The sequence below is a fragment of the Nannospalax galili genome, unplaced genomic scaffold (assembly GCF_000622305.1).
Source record: "Nannospalax galili isolate Female #2095 unplaced genomic scaffold, S.galili_v1.0 scaffold452, whole genome shotgun sequence".
Classification (NCBI taxonomy): Eukaryota; Metazoa; Chordata; class Mammalia; order Rodentia; family Spalacidae; genus Nannospalax; species Nannospalax galili.
The window spans coordinates 1,904,561-1,926,900 of NW_008333659.1; the positions used below are offsets into that span (position 1 = coordinate 1,904,561).

Sequence of the window (22,340 nt, forward strand, 5' to 3'; positions counted from 1 at the left end):
GATCTGAAAGAGTCAAGTATATCTTTGACTTTTCTATTGGTTCATCAGTTTTTGTTATATGATATTAGTACTTATAATAATTCTTATGTCTTAAGCAACTTGATTTTAGAACTATTCACTCTGTAACCAAAAAGAGGAAGAACAAAACACTCTGAACTTTTCAAGGGAAAAAGAGACAAGTCTGAAATATGCTAAAATGTTTATATGGTTATGTGATTATTAGAAATGGAAAGAATTGGGAAGCATAATTTTAAAAAGAAGAAACCATTGGTTACCATGAAGCTAGGATAACCATTAGTTTTATTATTGTTTTGTTTTGTTTTTAATTAGAAGAAGCATTTCTTTGCAGCTTTAACACACTCAATAACAATTTCCAGAGCAAAGATACATCTTTTTCAAAAGTGGTTATAAATTTTTTGGGTTCACAGTTGAACTAATACAGTTATACAATATTGAACTCAGTATAAACTCTGTAAGACATAAAATTGAATGAGTTCTTAACCTTTAAAAAAGATCTCCATTTCATTTGAAAACATACTGTTTCTTAAAGAAAGACTCATTGTTTAGAAGACCCTGTACTCTTTCATATGAATAAAAGCAGGAAACTTACATAGTCTGAAAGAATTAAGCCTGCAATGATAATATCCATATAGTAGAAGCTGAACAGAAAATATAATAAGAAAGATTTCAGCACTAAATCTTTATGTAATATCATAATGTTTTTCTTCTATGTCCCAATGATGATATATTTGGCTCTTCGTGCTAGGTAATTAAATTCATGATCACTTAATGTAACTCTACAGAGGTTGACTGGCTTTCATATTATCTAATAATGCATTAAAATTCATTTTAGTGAATAAATGCAGTTTTAATTATACACATTTATAATAAGGAATCATGACCTCAATTAGAAAAAAATGCAGGTAAAATGACATACATATTTTTCACATACTAACACAGTATAGAAATTTTGTGAGAATATTTAAATATATTTGCAGAAATTCTTCTGTTTGACTTATAAATATTGATATCTTACTATATTTTATTGAATTGTAAAACATTTTAACAAAAAGACTGTGCAAAGGTGTTACTACTTAAATGAACACTATCATTGTTTTGGGGATAAGATATGGAACATAACATCGAGCTTAACATTATGCTATTCTGAAATAAATACTCTGACACCAAATTACTGAATATGAAAAAATCTTATGTTATCTGTCTAGACATACTCAATAATGTTTATGCTCATGCATTCAAACTAATAGTCTGAAGAAAAATGTAAGTGTATTTCATAATATCCTAGTACCATGAACTCTTACTCATTTCCAGGGAATATTTTTACCACTTTATGGACCGATTCATATATGTGAGAAAATGGAAATAATAGTTAATGTGTGTCTCTGCGTCTCTGCATCTATAAATATTCATATTAACTCAGTGCCTCTCTCTATGTAACAGACATACTTTTATGAGTTTACACTGACTGAAGGCATATAAAATTATAAAAATTTTCTATTCACTCACCATTATAATAAAATTATACCCTTCTGTCAGTTGAGCAGAAAGTATTGGTCTATGTTCAATGCCCTCAAGACATCCTTTTTAAATAAAAATTTCATTAATGAAATTTTATACATGTATACAATGTATTTAGATCATAAATGAATAGATTATGATTTTTGAAATTAGTTTCTATAATCAGCAAGTATAACATATTTGTGTCAGCTCTTTCTCCAGAACCTCCTGGATTCATTCATTCATTTGTCCATTCACTCAACAAGTGTTCAGCAGGCCATTGTCCACCTCACATTATTGTATTAAATTCTAAAAATGGAAATTCCACTGTTTATGTAATATTAGTTCAAAAGACGAGTGTGTTGTAAGATTACATGTATATAAAATAATAATTAGAAATTTCCCAGTGAACTATGAGCATCATTATGTGGGAATGCACAAAATAATTCAACTAATGTTCCTTCAGTGAATCAAAATTCTCTATAAGAGGTGATGTATTAATGTGGTACTAGGAGGAGGCAGGAGAAAGGAAGAGTTGGGTTCTGGGCACCCAGGGCTGTGCAGTCTGACATAGAATGCTGAGTAAGGACTAACTAGTGCTGTGGGATCTATTTCAAAACATTCAAGCCAAAGTTAAGAAGTTTCATCTTTAAGATTCAAAGAAACTGACAGAATTTTATGAGTCAGGCACTAATAAAGGCAGGTTTATTTTACTGTCAAGTAAGTCTAACAGAAATGAAGAAGTGGGCTGCTCCACTAGAATGCTGGTGTTGTTGAAAGGACTGTCTTTTAGAACAGCCCAAATGAAGGAGTAAAGCAAGGCAAAGGGAATCAGAGACACACAGTTCACGGACATCGAAGATGTAGGATTCACAGCAACTGAGGATGCTAATTTACGCTTCTGCGTGCTATACTTACGTCACCTCTGAGCACATATGCCGGAAGACCAGACTGACTCCAACATGAAAAACCCATGGGCTCACAGTTTGCGGGTTGTGTCATCTAAAATGTGTTTTGTATTGTAGCTGGAAAATTACATGGATTAAAGTTCCATGCAAATGATTATTCCTTTTTTTTTCATTCTGTCAATCAGTTTATCATAGTTTCACGTGGAGATTGCTTCAGTCTACAAAAACGCACTTGCTTTCAATTCTGAGAATTTACATTCAGCCTCTGTTCACCATATTAGTTAGCATTACTGCTCATGTGCAAAAGCTACTTTAAATTCTCCGTTATTACAACCATTTTATGCTTCACTTAGATAAATATATGGAGGTAATAAAGAACATACAGAATCAGATTCCACATGACAAATTAAAGGCTGTTAAATTTTATTTTTTAAACCAAACTGGTCTTTAGGTTGTAGAAATGCAAAAAAGCACATTTAAGCATGTATGCTATCTATTTTTATGGCTCACAGTAGAAAATGATCCAAATAATTCAAACTAAGATTTGTGAGAGAAATCACAAAGCTTTGGACTTAAGAATGTGATAACTGAACCTTAACCCATTGTGAAATGGTCATATAGAAGTTAAATTTAATGTACACTTATACAGGTTTTCTGACTCCAAGTAAGATGACAAATGCTCTACAAAGTTCACACACAAAAAGTTATTCATGTAATTATAATTTTAATTAATGTATTAATCCTGTTCCAATGAATTTAATTGTAAATCTACAATTAATATTCGTAGTGCTTGGTTACCAGATGTTCAGGTAAAAATGCAAAATAAAAAGCTGCCATTTACCAGGCTGTTTCTCACTGAGTAATTTTGCTTCTTCTATATATATTTCTAGAGAAATGTGAGCTCGCTAAGATTTGGTTGAAACAAAATAACCTTTTTCATTAGAAAAATTAATATTTAGTTCTAAAAGGTTTTAACTTTCCACTATGCAGTTTAATTTCTTTTAATATATATTTTCCTTGAGATATGTCTAGCACAGTTTTTTGGCTGCTATGTAACATTAATGCTGCAAACATAAAACCAAACAAAATGTGAAGTGCCAATAAACATCCTGAAGTGTAGTAAAGGGGCTAATCTGATGCAAAGATCGCTGCTAACCAAGGTACATGGTAAAGAGAGGATACAAAAATAGTTCCTTCATCTTATGTAGAAAGCTCACTGTCAGCAAAAGTATTGTATTCGTATCTTACAGGTATAAGTCAATAAAGGCTGTATTCATATCTCACAGACACAACTGTTACGCATTTAGTGGGAAAGCAGAAGGAGCGGGGAGGCCATTTACTATGTTTAAAGCCACAGAACATTCAGGAGAAACTTCATCCCTTGTCAAGGCTATTAAACTAAACAATTTAACAGACACAAAAACAAATTCTTGATCTTTGCTCTTCAAAGGCAATCGAAAACATCATGTCCTAAGTAACTTAGTTTTAACATGGAATTAAGTAAAAATTTTAAAAATTACTTAAGACATTCAAGACTTCATATCTTTTATAAATAAGCTTTGTTTTACCTTTGCCTCTTCTGAAGGATTTCAACAGTCATTTCAAATGTAGGAATCATTTTCTCATAGAGAGCAAAGTCTCTAACAATTTAATAACTTTGTTTTAATACTAAACCCTAGTCCTCCACTGCTCAGTGTACCCTGAAACACATCAGGAACTGTGTTTGGCTGACAATGTTGGTGATGAGACATATAGCATCATTAACTTACAGTAATAGCATAAGGGTTTAAAGTAGTAGATTGATGTCAGGTTCAATTCAGTTTTATTTGTTTTCATTGCCAAGAAACATTACACTAAACATTGATTCCAGATTACTCATTTTTTCCCTAAATGTAGTGAGAAATTACTTTCACAAACACACCAGGAATCAAATGGAAATGCTCCACTGGGGCCTGATTTCTCTAGTGAATGGGCGTGTCTGAAAGGCCGGTGAAAGGAAAGAAGAGAAATCTGGAGCAGTTCTGTCAATTTACATATTTGCAAAATCTGGACCTTGTCAGTGCATCAACCCTCAGTCAACACAGAGACAGCAGTTGGGGCACAGGATACTTTGTTTTTTCTTACTTCTGTTAAAAATAATCTACTTAATATTCATACATGCATACAATGTGTTTTGATCAAATCCAGCCCCCATTCCCTCCCCTCCAATTCCTCTCCTTATACTTCCCATCGCTTTTTCCTCCTAACTTCATGTGCTCCTCCTCCCCTCTCGCTAATACCCATCAGTTCATTTAGTACTACTTGTATGTGCACAAATGTGGCATCTTCTACTGGAGCAGGGGTTTCTTCACATCTTGAAGTTTCCTGGGAAACCTTAGTGCTACACATATGACTTCAGTACATATAGGACTTCAGTAACACTTATTTGTTAGCAACTAAGCCCTGATCTAACGCAAATGAAATCGTACAGTTTTTTTTTATTGGCAACTGTACACATACTGATAAATAATTATGGAAAATATTGTTCAATATGAAATAGTAGAATGAATATAAAGTTTTGAACTTTTCCAAATTATAACAATAATAGTATTAAATATTTAAGCACATAAAAGTTATATATTGGCTTGCAAAAAGTTGAAACTGCAATTTGACTGAAATTCCTATCCATATGAACATACCAGTGGTGACAATGGCCCCCCTGCTCTGTATCATCATCAATTATGGAAAGAACTCTATTTCATTTAAATTCTCAAATTCATTTTTCTTTGTTTACAGCAATTTATATGTCTTTCATGGTATGAGAAAAATGATATTATTTCAAAAGGAAGAAACATTACTATCATGAGTGCACTCACACCAAAGACAGCAAACATTTCTCGTGCTTCCAAACAGGTAGAGATGTACCAATTTTTAAAAATGACATGTAAAAAATGCCTGTATCTAATGCTCCTTCATAAGATATGGTTGTTAGGTCCAGGGAGACAATGAAACAAGCTATAGAAACTTCAAATAGACTCATATAATGCTCTATCTTGGTTTATAAAAAAAAAGATGGATGCTATAAAAATATAATTTTTAACCTGAATTGCTTTTTACAAGGCTTAAGAAACTTTCTCATGGGAGTGTATGAAAAATATGCACTTATAGATGAAGTATTTTAGCATATTTTTCAATTATTTAAAAATTCAATTTTCAAAACCAAAAACTATATATTGGCTATATGACCTGTTCTTATATATAAAATAGTCTATTCTTATTAAAATATTTTATTAGCTTTTGCCACTTATTAGATCTCATTAGCAATGTAACAACTAAAAGAAATCATAGCAGTAGTGTCATATTGCTGAATTACCAGAGAGATGCGTACACAAAATACATACCCAAGAGTGAATATACTTTAATCATTGTGAGAACTGCAAAGCTAACCATACAATGTTTCAACAATGACCAGGCATGTTTAGAGCTCAATATATTTAATTGAAAATTACATATTTACTATTTAAATCAATGATTCCTCAGAATAAGTTTCTCTATGAAGCCTGTTAGGAAGATTAAACTAAATTTTGCCATAGTAATAATTCCCATTATTTCTGGACACAGCACTGTCTCAGCTCAGCCCAACGAAGGGCAAAAGTGACTCAACGTTTCACGGCAAATAACAAAATTTTAAAAAATTCCAGATTTTTTAAAACATCTCCCATTGAGTACAATAATGATTATAATGTCATCTGAAACAATTTCCTGGGCTGTAAGAACAGCTATAAGTCAGACGGTCAACACTGGATGGTACCTTTGTTCCTGTTTCTTTTTAAGAGCTTTTATTATTGTCTCCTGAAACAAAGCAACTGGATGTGACCACATGATCTAGAGCTGATGAGGGAACCTCAAAAAATCATGCTGTAGAAACTTTTTTTCTCCCTCACACAGGCGACATATAGACTGAAGGCCCCACCCCTACTTTCTTGTTCTGAAGTGTTGTGAGGGAGGGGTACAATTTTAAGGAGACAGATCAGCAGCCATCTTGTGTCCACAATAAGGAAGGCAAGAAAAACTTAGAGATGGTGACCCAAGATTCTTACAGAGCTGAATTACTCAAGGAGCCACCTGGAAATAGTGTGCTTCCAAATTTCTGTGCCTATGAGATACATAAACAGACCTATTAAATCCCAAAGCACACTTTCAACACAGCCTACCTGAAAGAAGTTGTACATTTATCATGCAATGCTGTTTTTCCAATTGTGAAACTCCGTAGATGAAATCAAAGAGTTACAGTGAAGAATTTGTAGTCACCACAATTCCTTGTGCTTCTTTCGTGAGGGAATATGCAAATATCACTGAGCACGCTTTCCACATCTGATTTTGTCTTTTCAGTTTTTCTAAGAATGATTTCCACATGTGTACAGTTGAAATAATCTTGAACACATGAAACATGGCTCCCCCTTTTAAAAATAGAAATAGTTCTTGGGGATTCATGCAATGAATTTGGATGATATTCACCTCTTCCCCCAAATCCTCCCAGGTCCAGCCTACCCCTCCCTACCTACTCATTTTTTTGTCCTTTTATTTAATTGAAGTTTTGAGATTTTCATACAATACAGTAAGATGGTATTTAGATCCCACCCCTATCTGTACCTCTCTCTACTGCCACCAGCTCAATTTAATGTACATATATATGGCCTACAGAGTCTGATTTGTGCCCCTAAATGTCCTTCAGTGTGGGTACATGCACTGGTCCCATCGAGGTCCTATCCAAGACATTATCTATCCCCTTCCCAGCAGTCATCAGTTGCCAAAAGATCCTTAGGTTAGGTTGGGATTTCTTACTCATTTCTTCAAAAGATAATGCATAGATGGTATGAAACACCAAAGGGAAGGCCAGATGTGGTGGTGCAAGCCTTTAATCCCAGAACTCAGGAGGCAGAGGCAGGCAGATATCTGTGAGATCAAGGTCAGTCTGGTCTATTTAGCCAGTTCCAGGCCAGCTGAGGTGGTAAAGAGACCTTGTCTCAAAAATACATAAACAAAACAAAAACCATCCATCCAACCAACCAACAACAACAACAACAAATTGGAAATGTATTAGTTCAAAGGGTTTCTTAAAAATACATATACAATAAATAATAAGAGTGCACTTTCAGAGGTAAAGGATAACAACAACAGCAACAACAACAAAAACACAATGCCAGGCAGGAGAAACCTCTCTTGGAGTAGTTGGTCAGGGTAGTCCAAGAGAGTCCCAAAATAATACAGGCTATTGCCATAGCCCTTGATTGCCTCCCAGAATTTGAAGGTAAGATTCTGTTGCTGAGAACAGGCCACACTTCATACATAAGACAATAAGTGTTCTTTCAAAACCAACCAACCAAACAAATTCTCAAATCCAGTTTGTGCTGCCCATATACTTTTGGCTGTGTGGTTGTTCACTGGCAAGTCTTCCACCTACCAGGAGCCACACTCTTAAAGAAAACTGGCTCTCTCTCTTCCAACAGGTATCAATTGTCAATAGCTCCTCACTAGGTGTGGGACATGATGCCACTTGATAGTGCAGGTGTTGTGCATGCTGACAAAACTGCTGTGGGTTCATATGTGCAACTGCCTTGCTGTGTTTAGAAAACACTGCTTCTTTTTGTCACCCACCCCATTTTGATGTGCCCCCAATTTGCATCTGAGGCTTTTATTGTGATCAATGAATTTTGTATAGAACAGTGAACAGCAAATAAGGTCATATCTCCCAGTATAGGCCTGCTCGCATTTCATGTCTATCAACTAAGGAATAGAGTGATCTTGTTTACCACAGAGCCTGAAATTTTCTGCAGAAATATTAAAGTATCTCTCAGTGATAAAAATAAGATCATATAGAGTTTAGCCAAAATCGATATAAAATTTAAAATAACTATTTGTGCCACTCACATAAGCAGATTCTGAAATGGATCATCCTATTCATAAATAGAAATTGTCTATTATAAAATCCTTTTAATATGTTTAAAGTCAAAAGAGGAGAGGACTAAAAATGCAGCAATTGGATTGTCTGTGTTTTAACATGGACTCAAGGGACACGGGTATGTTCTTTCTCTGGTGGGGCAAGAGTTCATTTATTTAACATTTGGAGTACCTATTCTGCCCTTAAAGCATTGGAATTGTATTTGTACATAGAATAGGAAAGGTCTTTGCTTGAAACAACAAAAGTGTTTTATGACAAAAGATATATTATTTTAAGTGAATTGTGGTAAATACTAAAAAGGATATGTAAGTATATACTTAATACAAAAGGATAGAAAGACCTCCTTGAAGGGCTGGAGAGATGGCTCAGCAGTTAAGAACATTGGCTATTCTTGCAGAGGACCGAGATTCAATTCCCAGCACCAACATGGTTGCTAACAACCATCTGTAACTCCAGTTCCAGGGGATCTGACCTTTCTTCTGACTTCCATGGGCACTGCACAACACGGGTGCACTTACATACATGCATGGAATATAGTCATACACATAACATAATAATAATAAATAAAAAAAAGTTTTAAAGAGAAAGATTTCATTGAGCACATAAATGGAGCAGGCTTTCCAAAGGCTCCAGGTAGCAGAGTCCCTCAACTTCTCCTTTTTTGCACTAATTGTGCAGTCAGCCAATAACCTGGAAGTTAAGTTGACTTTTTTTGGACTTTGAAGGTGTTGTCTTGAATTATATAATCATCCATTTTATTCTTTTAAATTTTTATTTATTATTTTTATTTTTTGTGTATGCGTATATTGCCCGAATGTAGGTAAGTACACCTGTGTTGTGCAATGCCCGCAGAGGTCAGAAGAGGTTGTTGGATCCCCTGGGACTGGAGTTATGGACAGTTGTTCACTGCCATGTTGGTGCTGGGATTCGAACTCTGGTCTTCTGCAAGAACAACCAGTGTTCTTAACTGCTGATCCACCTCTCCAGTTCTGTACATTTTAATTATGATCCTTTCCTCTGTATTTTAAGTGGCATTTAAATTTCTAAATTTTATAGTCAATAAAATTTGACCAAATGTATGAAAGTTTGATTATTTTCAGGTGCCAGGACTCGAGTACTTTTGTATATTTAACAGGATGAGGATAAGACTCTGCATCAAGCTTGAGCACATCATGGAGACCTGGCCCCTGCATAGCTGCTGTGAGCTCAGTCTTCCTGGGCAGGAGGCCCTAGATGGAAAAATGCAAAGCAATGTGCTGAGCTAGGAGGTGGAATGGTAGCTCACTCCACCCTTTATCTTTCTAGCATACAACTGACTTTCTTGGTTCTCTCTTCTCTAGTTATTAATTTTACCATAACACTGTCAACTACTAGATATTAAATTTCTTTGGTTTTATAATAATATAGATACAAGGCACTTACTCAATTTCAGGGACGTTAACTAAATGTGGATGTTTCTATTGTTTTACAGTAAAGGCAGCTTAATTTTCTGTTTTGATCCATGGAACAACTTCACATCTAAAATATGAATTGATTAGTAACTCAATAATTATTTGAATGGTTTCCCATTATTAAACAAAGTAACCTTGTTAATAGCATTGCCTAACCTATTTAAACATGAAGTACATCCGAAATAACTAAATAGTCTCAACACAGGAAGTTCGCCACGATGAAAAAGAGGTTTTATATAAATGTACACATACACATGCACACACACACATGCGTGTGCACACACTTTCCTCACTGGAAGACCAATAAATACTTTTCCACTATCCCGAATCATTTTAATTTTAAAGTCCACTTCATATCTTTCTTAACCAAGTTTTCGATGTTGTATTTTGTAGAACTCGCCGAAACCCAAGAATAAAATGACACCCTGTAGCTCCTTCACACGTTATTTCTCTTACCTGTAATGTGAACACTACCACAGCCTCACAACTTAAAAAATACTTCTAATAAAACTTGTTTCTATTCTTTGAAAATTACTTAAGTGTTTTACCTTTTGTTTTCCTTCACACATTAGCAGTCTTTTTTTCAATTCTGTAACAAAAAAAGCACAGCTTTGCATTTTGAAAATGCTGTCATCCTTAAAACTTCTCTCACACTGGAATTAAAAAAGAAAAAGTGGACACAGTTCTCGTTTTTCACGATGCAGTAGAAGAGTAGTCACATAAACATTAACTATCTCACAGAATAAGGGGTAGCAATCAGACTACCCGAGTTACATCGGAAACATCGATATTTTAAATCAAATTGAAGAATTACATAGTCCCAGCACAAGAATCAGTACAGCATTATTACTTAGATTACATTGTTTTTTGTCACTGAGTTACTTCTTGAGGGACCCAGGTAATTCCCTGAAATATCATGTTCTGTTTTTGTTTCCATCATGAAGCTGTGTTTTACATAAAATATTCAGGCTGACTTGTACATAAACTAATTGACAGATGTAGGCATTCACATCACAGGATTATCATTGTGCCAGCACACTCAGACACATGTAAGATAGGTGTGAAGGGAACCTTTCTTCCATTTTTCCTTTTTCCATTTTCTACTGTTTTTTTTTAACCTGTTTGAAATTATACCCATAGGTAGTTAACAAATAAGGATAAATTAAAATTGAAAATATTTCTTATAAGAAAGATGTTTTAATATGTATTTTCAATATGTGTTTCAACAGTCACCAAACCACAATTATTTTTTTCCTATGTTAAAACATTAGCAACACGTTGCATGGATTTCCAGAATTTAAGTAATATGCCATCTGTTCTCCACTGAGTCAGAACAGAATGAGAACTTTGTCCACAAAAGACTTGTGACTTGAACCTAGGCACAGAATTGAAGTTACTACATTTTAAATTTTATTGCATATTTATGGTCATTCAATTTAAGCCAATGACTCATTTAAACATGCTTCCCCACTGAACAGATTACAAATAATAGAGAGAATAATCTATTGTCATTTTGAACTCATCAGTAAGAAAACAGTATCTCCTAGAGTTTATTTTGAAATGTGCCAGTTTTAATAGTCTCTAAATAGAACAGTATATACATTCTTTTTAAAAAAAATTATTTATGGGCTGGAGAGATGGCTCAGCAGTTAAGGGCACTGACTGCTCTTGCAGAGGACCCAGGTTCACATCCCAGCACCCACATGGCAGCTAACAACTGTCTGTAACTCCAGTTCCAGGGGAATCTGAAACCCTCTTCTGACATCGTGGCATTGCAAGACACGGGTGCACTTATCTACATGCAGGCAATACACTCATACACATAAAAATAATAAATAAAATCTTTTAAAAATTTATTTATTATTATTGTTTTTTATTTTTATTTTATGTGTATGCATGTATTGACTGCATGTAGATAAGTGCAACCCGTGTCGTGCAATGCCTGTGAGGACAGAAAAGACTGTCTGAAAACCTGGGTCTTCTGCATGAACAACCAGTGTTCTTAACCGCTGAGCCATCTCTCCAGCCCCTATACATTCTTATATAATAGTTTTAGTGTCTGTAAATCTTGTCAGAGTTCATTATCATAAATTCATGGAGCCACATATGTGAACAGGAATTTTATTTCTATTTTGCTATTTTATGAGGAATTTGGAGCTGGTCATTTGAAACACATGACAATTAAAAACAATTTCCTAAGGTGCGTGAAAGACAACACTAAAGAAAAGAATACATATTCAGCATTTTCATTCATTCATTCATTTAACAAATATTGACTATCTCTTTATGCTTCAGGACTTAGTCTAGTGCTAGAAATTCACGAATGATGCAAACAGATAAGTTTAACCAGCATACTGCCCTTAATTGTTATTTATTTAAAGATAATAATAGATTACCTATTATCACTCAGAATTGATAAACCACACTCCCAACTCTCATGCTTAGAGAAGAATGGATATGAAATAGACAACTTCATAAAACATAAGATCATTAATTCAGCCAGTTGCTGAATTAGTCATTATAATAAGTGGCAATCATAATTATAATTACTTGTTATTGAATATAACAGAAGAATGTTTAATGCACACAGATTGTTCCTCTTTCTGCATGCTTGGCTCTCTGATGTAAGACTACCGTTCTTCTTCCAGTGATAAATCTCTCTCTCCATCCCCCTGAATGTAGACTATTTGTGATTTATTTTGACCAGTGGAAGTTTGTAGAAAAGATATCCTGGGGATTCAGATCTTAGTCTTATAACAGTTACTGATTTCATTTTCTCCTTCCTGGAAGAATACCCTGCTATATGGTAAAAGCTCAGGACAGAAACTGATTTGGAGGTGAAATCCCAAGTCTGCCTTCAGTTCATCGACCAGTTGACTGATCAGCTAACTATAGAAACATGGGAACCAAATGATATATGTTTCAAGCCACTGTTTTGAAGTGGTATAGTGTGATGTGTTGATAAAAATAAAGGACATGAAAATATATTATCTACCAGAAACTGTGCTGAGCCCACACACACGATCAGCATCCCTTCCACAAGCTCCACCAATAGTCTACTGTACAGTATAGTAGGTGAGACAGGAAAGTAGAAAAAGTAAGCATAGTTCTTGAGAAGTTATAGTTACTGAGAAGGAAACAAATTTCTTTCACAGATGATTGTAAGCATGAAGGCCCTGTGGCAGAAAAGAGCAATTTCCAAAACCAAGGAGGAGAAACCCTGCAAATTTAAATAGAATGTTACCTCATGGGAGAAAGAGCATGCTTAGGAACAGTGATGTTAGATACCGCATGTTTTTCTTACAAAGGATACTATTAGTAGCAGTAGTAGCAGGGCTTGTATGAAAGAAAAACAAACGGAATGATGGAATATTTTCTATTTCTTTGTAAATGTGTTTTTTATCTTCTTCGGGTAATTTTTTGTTTTGTTTCATGAGTTTTCTGGAAATGGCCACAAATGCTCCTAAAATGTCAGCAGAAATAGTACAGCTTAAATGCCGTTATTAAGCCTTCTTTTAGAAACCTCAGACCTAGAACAAAGCAATCTAAATAAACATAATAATGCACATGAATTAGAGAATTGAAGTTTGGTTATGGTGGCTGTATTTGACTTTCAATTGAACAATTCGACTTTTCCACAAACTATGGTAGGAGAGTTAAAAATAGTACTATCAGGCAAAGCAACAAGTGGCTATGGTAAGGATGGATGCTGCCCTGTTTGTCACTAGGCTTTTCAATTCCATGTAACATAAAGATCACAGGTTGATGACCTTTCTCATCTTCTGTTATTGCTCACATAGTGAGCAAGTGTCTAGTGAACGCAATCTTTGCATTACTTCTAGCTAGATCATTTCTGGTTGAAAAAAGTCTCCTCTAAAAATACAGACATGAAAATGAACAACCCTGCAAATCCCCATTTTTGCTTACAGGTTCACAATATAACAAACGGTCAGAAGTATTGTCAAGTGAACCAAATCAGGAGGCATTTTCGGGAGACTGTTATTTTAAGTAATAATCTCTTAAAACAAGGCAAATGGGAGAAACTGAAGAAAGAGAAAGAAGAAAAATTTTGAATTCTTTTTGTTACATTAAATCATCACAATAGAGTAATTTCCCTCATGCTCCATAAATCTATCATCTCGCTAATACTTATGTAAAATCATTTTCATTGTAGCACATAATATATATTAATAAGCTACTAGACTTTTTCTAATATTCTACTTTCCTTTCCACTTTAGATTTAACAATCATATAATAATCACTGTTCTGCTTGCGAATGAATCATATGCAATCCTGAGGAAATAGCTACGAGCGAGATGCCGCCCATGAGAGATTTAATCATAGGAAATGGCTGACTTTTTATTTCCAATAACCATCTGCACTCATGGTAAATCAGGTGCTAATGAAGCTCAGACCCGCTGCACAGGAGCATAAATCTCAAGAACCAAAAGTCATGGAGCAACAGACCTCAGAAAAACAGAATTTTCTGAGGAAATGTACCAGGATTATCATATAGAAGGTCACCATCTGCAAACGTGTCACATAAATGAATATATTTGGTAGTTATAATGGCACATTATGACAGAGGCTGTAAACATCCAATCTCTATATATTACTTTAGGAGCTTATCACTTTCAAACATTATGATCAGTTGTGGTTTTATGTCACCTCTTAGACAGGCAACATCTTGAGGGTAGGCTCTTCATGCCACTATAATTTTTATCTCTGTCATAGTGAGTTGCTCTTACATACACACATTAGTTGGAGAACAGTGTTGAGAATAAAATTATTTATTGTGGAATGAATAATTTTCTTTTGTATAACTTATTTGAGAGCTGTAGAGTACTGCAGATCCCCCCCAAATCCCCCGCCCCCAGTAGCTAGGGAAGCCGAATCTAGCTTGTGTAGATTTGGAATTTGATTCAAGTACTGTCTCCTGAGATTCAATCTATATGACTGTGTTTTTTAAGAGGCTTGACTCTTGGTTACCCATAATCCTCAGCTTTACTTATTTCTCATGCACTGTCAGGATCATATCCAGGACAGGAATTAGAGAGGAATTACAGGGGAAACAGCGTACTATAAGATCAAACTCTATGTTTCTAAAATATTTAAATCTGAGAAGTTGATGAAGCTTCTACCTATTTCTATATTCTAGTGTGAAAACATCTGTATTCGTGAATATTCATGGTTATATTGTTAGCCATTTCTAACTATCAAGAAAGGGAGGGCCTGCACTCCCAGGTACAGCAAATTAAGGTAGAGATTATCAAATATTAAAGCAGAATGCATCACAAGCTACAGACTTTATTTTGATTTTGTATTCAAGGGTATTTGATATCAAAATGCTTGTGGTCATACAGGTGTATAATTCTAGCACTTGGAAGATTGAAGAGTTTCAAAGTTAGCCCAAGTTACATAATAGGACCAGGTCTTTAATGAGAAAAAACAAAACCAGGCCAGGTTTGGTGGTACATGTTTGTAATCCCAGCACTTGGGAAGTAGATACAAGAGGATTAGGACTTCAAGGCCATACCCAGCTACATAGAGAATCTGAGACCTCCAGGACACTCTATCTAAAAACTAGGTGTTTGGGTGGGGGACAGGGTTGTACAAACAACATCACTAACACAAAACAGTTACTTGATACCAGAGTCTATCATGCTAGGATTACAAAATACTATTTTTCAACTGTGGTTTCCTATATCTATCTGAGATCCACATTAAAAGTAGAAAGACAGTCAAAATTTACCATTTAACGTATCTGTACGACTTGATATGTAGAATGCATTCAGACATTGTTCTTCAGTCCTTACAAGAACCCACAGTATTAGGATTGTTAATGTGTGACAAGTGAATTTTAGCTGTTAACAGTTTCTTAGTCCATTTTCTTGCCTCAGGAAAACTTACATTGCTGTTCTCTAAATACATGAATATTTGTCCTATAAGAATCTCATTCAGTGAAATGAATTTCCATATGTATTCTACAAAAATGCTATTTTCAATTTACTGCTTTTTTCCTTTTATTTAATATATAACAAAGAACTGATAAGTATTTGGCTCATAATACAAATTATTTTACTTGATACAAAATCCAGTCTATTCCTAATTCTGATATCATGAATTTTGAGGGGATTTTATAGCACCTGATAGTGTCATGTGATTTCATATTTTAAATATGAGATATTACTAAGTTGAATTCTAGTGAAAGTTAAATATTAAATTTGAACTTGGCATTTATTCCAAAGATTCCTTCTATAAAGGAGCATGATCTCTTTTATATGACTTATTTGTTAAAGATGTAGAAAATTCCTTAAAAACCAACTGTGAAGGAAGTTACAGTTTGTCATATAGCTTAAAATGTAAGCACATCATAACTTATAGCAACATGTATCAGATGAGTCAGAGGAAACTTGCTGAAGATCAGCCAGCACAAGAATCTGCATTACTGGGCCTGGCCTCTGCTCATTTTCCACACCTTTACCTTAATGATAGACATAATAATAGGAATAATTATAAATAGTGGTGATTTCTTAGAGGAATTAATGGCTTCTAAATATAAGTACTTTGTACCCCTTACTCTCACCTATATTGTTTTAGGGGTCATGTACTTTCTTAGACAACAAATGGCATAAATGGCTATTTTTTTCAAAATCTTTCTTGTTAGAAGAATGCAGTAAACAAACCCATTAAATAAGCCCATCTAGTTTTATTCACATTTACTCCTTTAGTTCAAGTCATTAACACCATGGTCTTTCTATACTTCATCAGTGCAATGAGACAAATTTTCCTTTTTGGGTAGGATTATTTTTCCTGGTCCTTCTATGGTAGGAACAGAAGTTCCTTCTGGTATAAATGACTGTTTCTGTTAAATGAGTTCTGGGAATATGCTGTGGTCATTTTAAAACTGTCAAGGTGAGAGCCTTCAATTTTTTTCTTCCATTTTTGTACACTGAATGGCAAGGTTGAAGGTAGAGGCTTCACTATTCTTGGTTCTTGATTCAAAATCATAGACGAAGCTAGACGACTTTGTGAAGAATGTGGCACAAAGGTATGATTCTTTGAGGTTCTTAGTCACTGTTATTTTGCAGCTGTTTATGACTTCAGCATTACATGTCTATCGTGGTCAAAAGGAGCTTTAAGTCATCTTTTCAAACACTGTTGTTCTGTCCCCAAACTGTTATCCAAAAAAGAACTATGAGTTTGCTTATTTCAATTTGTGAAGCAAACCACAGAACTTAATTAAAACGATTTTAATTTATAATCATAGGTAAATATATTATCAAATTTATTTTCCAATTTCCTCAAAGGGTTAGTTCTTGACACCAATAAAGTTCTCGTTTAGTACTTAGAGTGCCACTTAATTGAAGCTCCTAATCTAGTGTGGAGGTTTCCTCCTTCCTTAGCTAATGTTACAATGAAGTTTAGAGAAAAGGCAGGGGAGAGAGGCTGTACTGTCGCTCATATATCATCTAGGTCTTCCCTTCTCCTGTTCCATGCTGTTATCCATACACCCTGATCCCTCTCAGTGGACTGGGAATAACTGGTAAGACAAGAGGTAAGGTCAGCAGGGGAGGCTGATTTGATCTGTACCACGGTAGAAGACTGGCACTATTATTTTAATATTTATTTTTTCTCTTGGCGCTTGCGTTACTTTTTTTAGAAACTCTTGCCTAAACTACAGTCTACTTTTCTTGAGGACCACTCAGCTGCAACTGCAGTTCCCCAATATAATTAAATGTATTGCCACTCACCTGGTCCATTTAGGCTTCCTCCACCTCCCCACGGCATCTGCTAGTCTGAAATTCATTTTCTCTGCTGAGATCCCTTTGCCCTTCCTAAGGATTTTAGACATTCTAAACCAGCTCATGTCCTCCATCCTCCTGCTCTCATCCCAAACGCTGCATGATTCACTATGGCAAACTCAGAACCACAACAGTTCAAACTACAATCGTCAATGACCAATAGAGTTCCATTCTTTACTTTTCCCAGTTGTGGATCATACGCAATGATATTCAAGTCAACGAACACAGTAACAACTCTCAGCAAAATTTTAAACTCCTCCCTTGATTGGGTTAGGAGAGGTTAGCAAGGTGTGACCGCGGTTGGGAAGGCTGAAGTGGACACACCTGTCTGTTTCCCTGAAAAGACTCACTTTAAACTCTTCTCATCTCCTTTGGGTTGCTTTTTGCAGTGCTGATGTGGCACAGTGCTTTGTTATTTCTTTTTTTTTTAATTTTTATTGAGCTTTTGTACATTTTATACAACAGTTCTTAATTAAATTTAGAACCCCTCCCCCATCCACCCCCTCTCCAAACTTCCATCGGACCTCATGCATGCTTCCATACCCTTTGTATGGCATTTATACCCAGATGTCCTTCAGTGTAAATTCAGCCACTGGAGTCTAGTCAGTCTATCTGGAGATCATACTCTTGCCTCACCCAGTAGTAAATGACCTCCAGTAGTTCCCAGACTAGGGCCAGCCTGCCACCCATTTCTCTTATTCCAGTCTGGGCCCCTGTCTGATTGAGCTGACATGGGTCCTGAGCTCAATGCCACCATTGCCACAAGTTCACATGTGCAAGCTTCCAGTGGCCTGAAAGCCTCTGCTTCCCTGTGTTCATGAATCAGTCCTGGCTCTTACAATCTTTCTGCTCCCTCTTCAGCAATAGGCCCTGAGCTGTGGGTGGGTGACAGTTGATATAGGAGCCCTATCTAGGGGCACACATTCTGCAGTCTCTTGTTCTTTAAAACTTGGCCAGTTGTGTTCTTTTATGTGCTTCCCACTCTGTTGTAAAAGGATGCTTCATTGGTGGGAGTTGAGGTATGCATTAGTCTTCTCTCTAACGCGCATTCTGCTTTGTTCCATGAATCTTAGTTGTAGAGGTTCAACTGTAGATATGTCACCTAGGACTGGGCTTCTCTCAGATGTACATTCTCTGTTTTTGAGAAGGAGCCTCTATTTGTTGTTCTAAAGAACAAGAGAGTGCAGCACATGTATCCCCAGATAGGACTCCTATATCAACCCTGTTGCAAAGAAGACACTTCTGTAATGAGTGGTGTATGTTACGTTTCCCTGTAAATATAAGGATCGCATTTAGCCATTCACTGTAACTCATTTTTCTTCTGTTGGATATCTACAGTTCACTAAGTAGGCATGCCCTTGGAGACTGGCCCCCAGCACCCAGGATTCTTTAGCCATGCATTTTAAGACTGTTTACCACAACTCAAATTTCAAAAAAGTTTTTTAGAAAAAAAAGTTTAAATTCATTTTTGTGAATTTGGAGATTTCTTGTAACTGATCTGCTTTTTTGGTTCACCTTTTAGTGTCTGATATTTTCTTGTGCCTGTGAAGGTGGACTGTGTGTAGTTTGGTCCACAATGCTTTCTCATTAAGCTGTGGTGAAGCCCAGACATTGACATGAAAGTTCCTCTTAGGAAGAAACCAGAAGTAGATGAGGAACTTACAAATTCTTTGACATTTCTTAAATTGATTTTGTATTACTATCTGTCTTTGGAATTTGCTTCAGCTGAATTTGCAATTGTAAAAATATATCTCATATAAAAATGAAGTCTTGTCAACTCCATTCATCCTCCGCCCCCCACTCTCCCTATCCCAACATCCTGGTTAAAATCCCTCAGTGACTTCATTTGAATTTAGGATACAATCTAATTAAACGTGAAAAATCCCCCATGATCTAGATCTTGCCTGTCTCAACAGTTCTGTGATAATAAGAGGTAGACACACAAGTCTTTTTTAATGTGTCTTACAGGGAACGCTTTTCTTAAATCAATCAATCTCAATAATATTAGCATTTTAGGAGCAAATAACTCTGTTGTGAGGGAATGGCCTTTGCATAGCTGGATGTTTAACAGCATCTATGGATTTCATTAAAAAGATGCTAATACTAACACTGACTTTGTCTTGACAACCAAGTATCTCCTGATACTGCCAGAGGAGGATACAAATCGTCCATCAACTCTTACAGATTTTACAAATTATTTTCCTTCTGCTTAGATTTTCTCTTTTTAATTCTTCACCTAGAATGTTCCAACTCATCTTTAGTGAAAAAATCACTTCTAGAGCTAAACCATTTCTTCTTGTGCCAAAACACCTGGTGTTTCACCTTTGCCTTGTGACTACTCAGGTATTTTCAGTCCTCCTCCTCCTTCCCGAAGAGACACTTTTCTCTTGGTTCATGGTGCCTGTCACACACAAAGGTCAAAACAGTAAAATGAGGTCTTTGATAACATAGATGAAGACTTAGGAAAAGCCAGGAGTCCACAGATCCTTCCAGGCAGTGGAACTCTTAAGAAGATCTATAGAGGTGAGTGATCAATAGAGTTTTTTGTGCTGAGTACATGCTGTGTGACTGAAGAAAAAAAAAAGATACATTCAGTCCTCAGAAAGAATTACATTCAAAGCTTATCTGTACTTTTCAAAAACAAAGCTGAGACACAGAGGATAAATTACAAGCTCACAGTCAAGTTCTGGCTTCTTAGCTGGGCTTTTCTGGAGAAAAGACAGCAGAGGACGGTCCTGAGGCAAATGCAAGCAGATATCCTGTTTGAACTTGTGGCGGAGGACTGCTCACCTGAGGTGAGTCTATGACTGAGGAAACATCCACAGCGGCTGTGACCAAAATCAGAGGAGCCAAAGGAACTGTACAGGAGCCACGGAAGTCTCCTGCTGCGTGAATCCACCACTCTGTACTTCTCAAAACACTCTTTAATTTGCCTAAGTAACTAAAATCCATTATGTTCTGTTTTAAATATATTTTCATCCTTCTCATCTCAAAAGTTATGAAAATATGTATATGTTCTCATCACAAAAATTATCTTACATCAAATGAAAATTTTACTAGACCATCCCTCTAAAATTAACAAAGTTACTAGCTGTGCAATTTTTCATTTTAAATTGAATCATAGGAATAATTTTCCTCTCTCCCTAAACCCATTAAAAGCCTAGTGCTTTATAGCAGAGATGACATTGAATGATTTGCAAATTAATAAGACCATTGTTTCAGAGCTTTAAATTTTAGGGACTAGAATGAGGATAAAACCCTATAACCCCAATGTCCCCACCCCATGCTCTTCTGCAGCATATATGCTGCTTATTTGGATTCTAAACCTCCATAAAGCCACTTTATGAACACTTTGGGGCTAAATAACCTTTTTAGGATAGTTGAGTGTATTTCAATATTTCCACTGAAGCAGATAAGTGTGAATGATCAAATGATAGTCTTATTCCATGAAGCAGACAGGAGAGTTCTATAAATGATCATATTTAGGATAATTTTTGTTGATGGTATGAGAAGACCCTTGAGTAGTTCCCAAATCCAGAAGTTTTACAAGACTCATGGGGCAAGCCCATGTGGTGAATTTCGAAACTTGGTACAATTTCTGAGGCATGGAAATGTGGGCATGCCATAGGTTCAAGAAGTACGGTAGCACAATGCAATTTATAGGATGGGGTATCCAGACCCTGAAAACTGCTAACTTTGTGGTAATTATGGGTCAGGGTATTTTGATTTTTTTCCCCTCAACAGATCCATCTTTTGACCTCCTGTGTTAATTGTTTTCTGATTTGACTGCTTCATAGCAAAAGGGACAAAAATAGGACTGAGCAGCCAGCCAAATGTACCTTTTATAAATCCAGCTCTAAACTTGCAGCGAACTCTAACAATGGACTCATTAATTTAGCAATCACTCAATGTCATATCTATTATAATGTACTAAGCTCTTAAGAGAGAAAAAGGAAAATTGTTTTAATCCCATGATTTAATTTAAAATGAGAAATGACAAATTGCAAAAAAGTCCTGGTAGACTTTTTGATTTGCTTTATGATTTAAAGTATGGGCTTTCTTTCCTTGAGAGCCATGCTTTGGTATTTTATTTTAAAAATTATCAGTGCACATTCTCATCTTTCTAGGACAGATATGAATATACTTGACATAAGTGAAAATAACAAAAATATACTGATAACTTACTAACAAATGCAGCCCCAGTGAGGCAGATCAAAATAGTAAATACCAAAGCAAAATTTATAGGCAGAGCCCCAGCTGTCTCGGAGCTATGAGATGCCAGCCCACCTCTAAGCTCGCACTGTATCTGGCTGGTATCACTCTGAGGTCACCTCGTTGGCTTCCCAAATCCCACCACTCACTGCTGCCACGGTTGTTTTCCCCTTGTGCAAGTAGATCCTTCAAAGTCTTTACTTGGGATTGTCTCTCAAAGGACATGTAGACAATATAATACTGCTCCCTCCTCCAGTGCTCCTTTAATAATGTTCTATTTGTGTGTGTGTGTGTGTGTGTGTGTGTGTGTGTGTGTGTGACCACTCACTGCTGCCACGGTTGTTTTCCCCTTGTGCAAGTAGATCCTTCAAAGTCTTTACTTGGGATTGTCTCTCAAAGGACATGTAGACAATATAATACTGCTCCCTCCTCCAGTGCTCCTTTAATAATGTTCTATTTGTGTGTGTGTGTGTGTGTGTGTGTGTGTGTGTGTGTGTGTGTGTGT

General features: G+C 35.8%; 1 protein-coding gene across 6 annotated transcripts in view; it reads right to left on the minus strand.

Moving 5' to 3' along the window:
- Dgkb (diacylglycerol kinase beta) overlaps window positions 1–22,340 on the minus strand; it is a 772,948-nt gene that overhangs the window by 189,870 nt on the left and 560,738 nt on the right. The window lies entirely within an intron of this gene.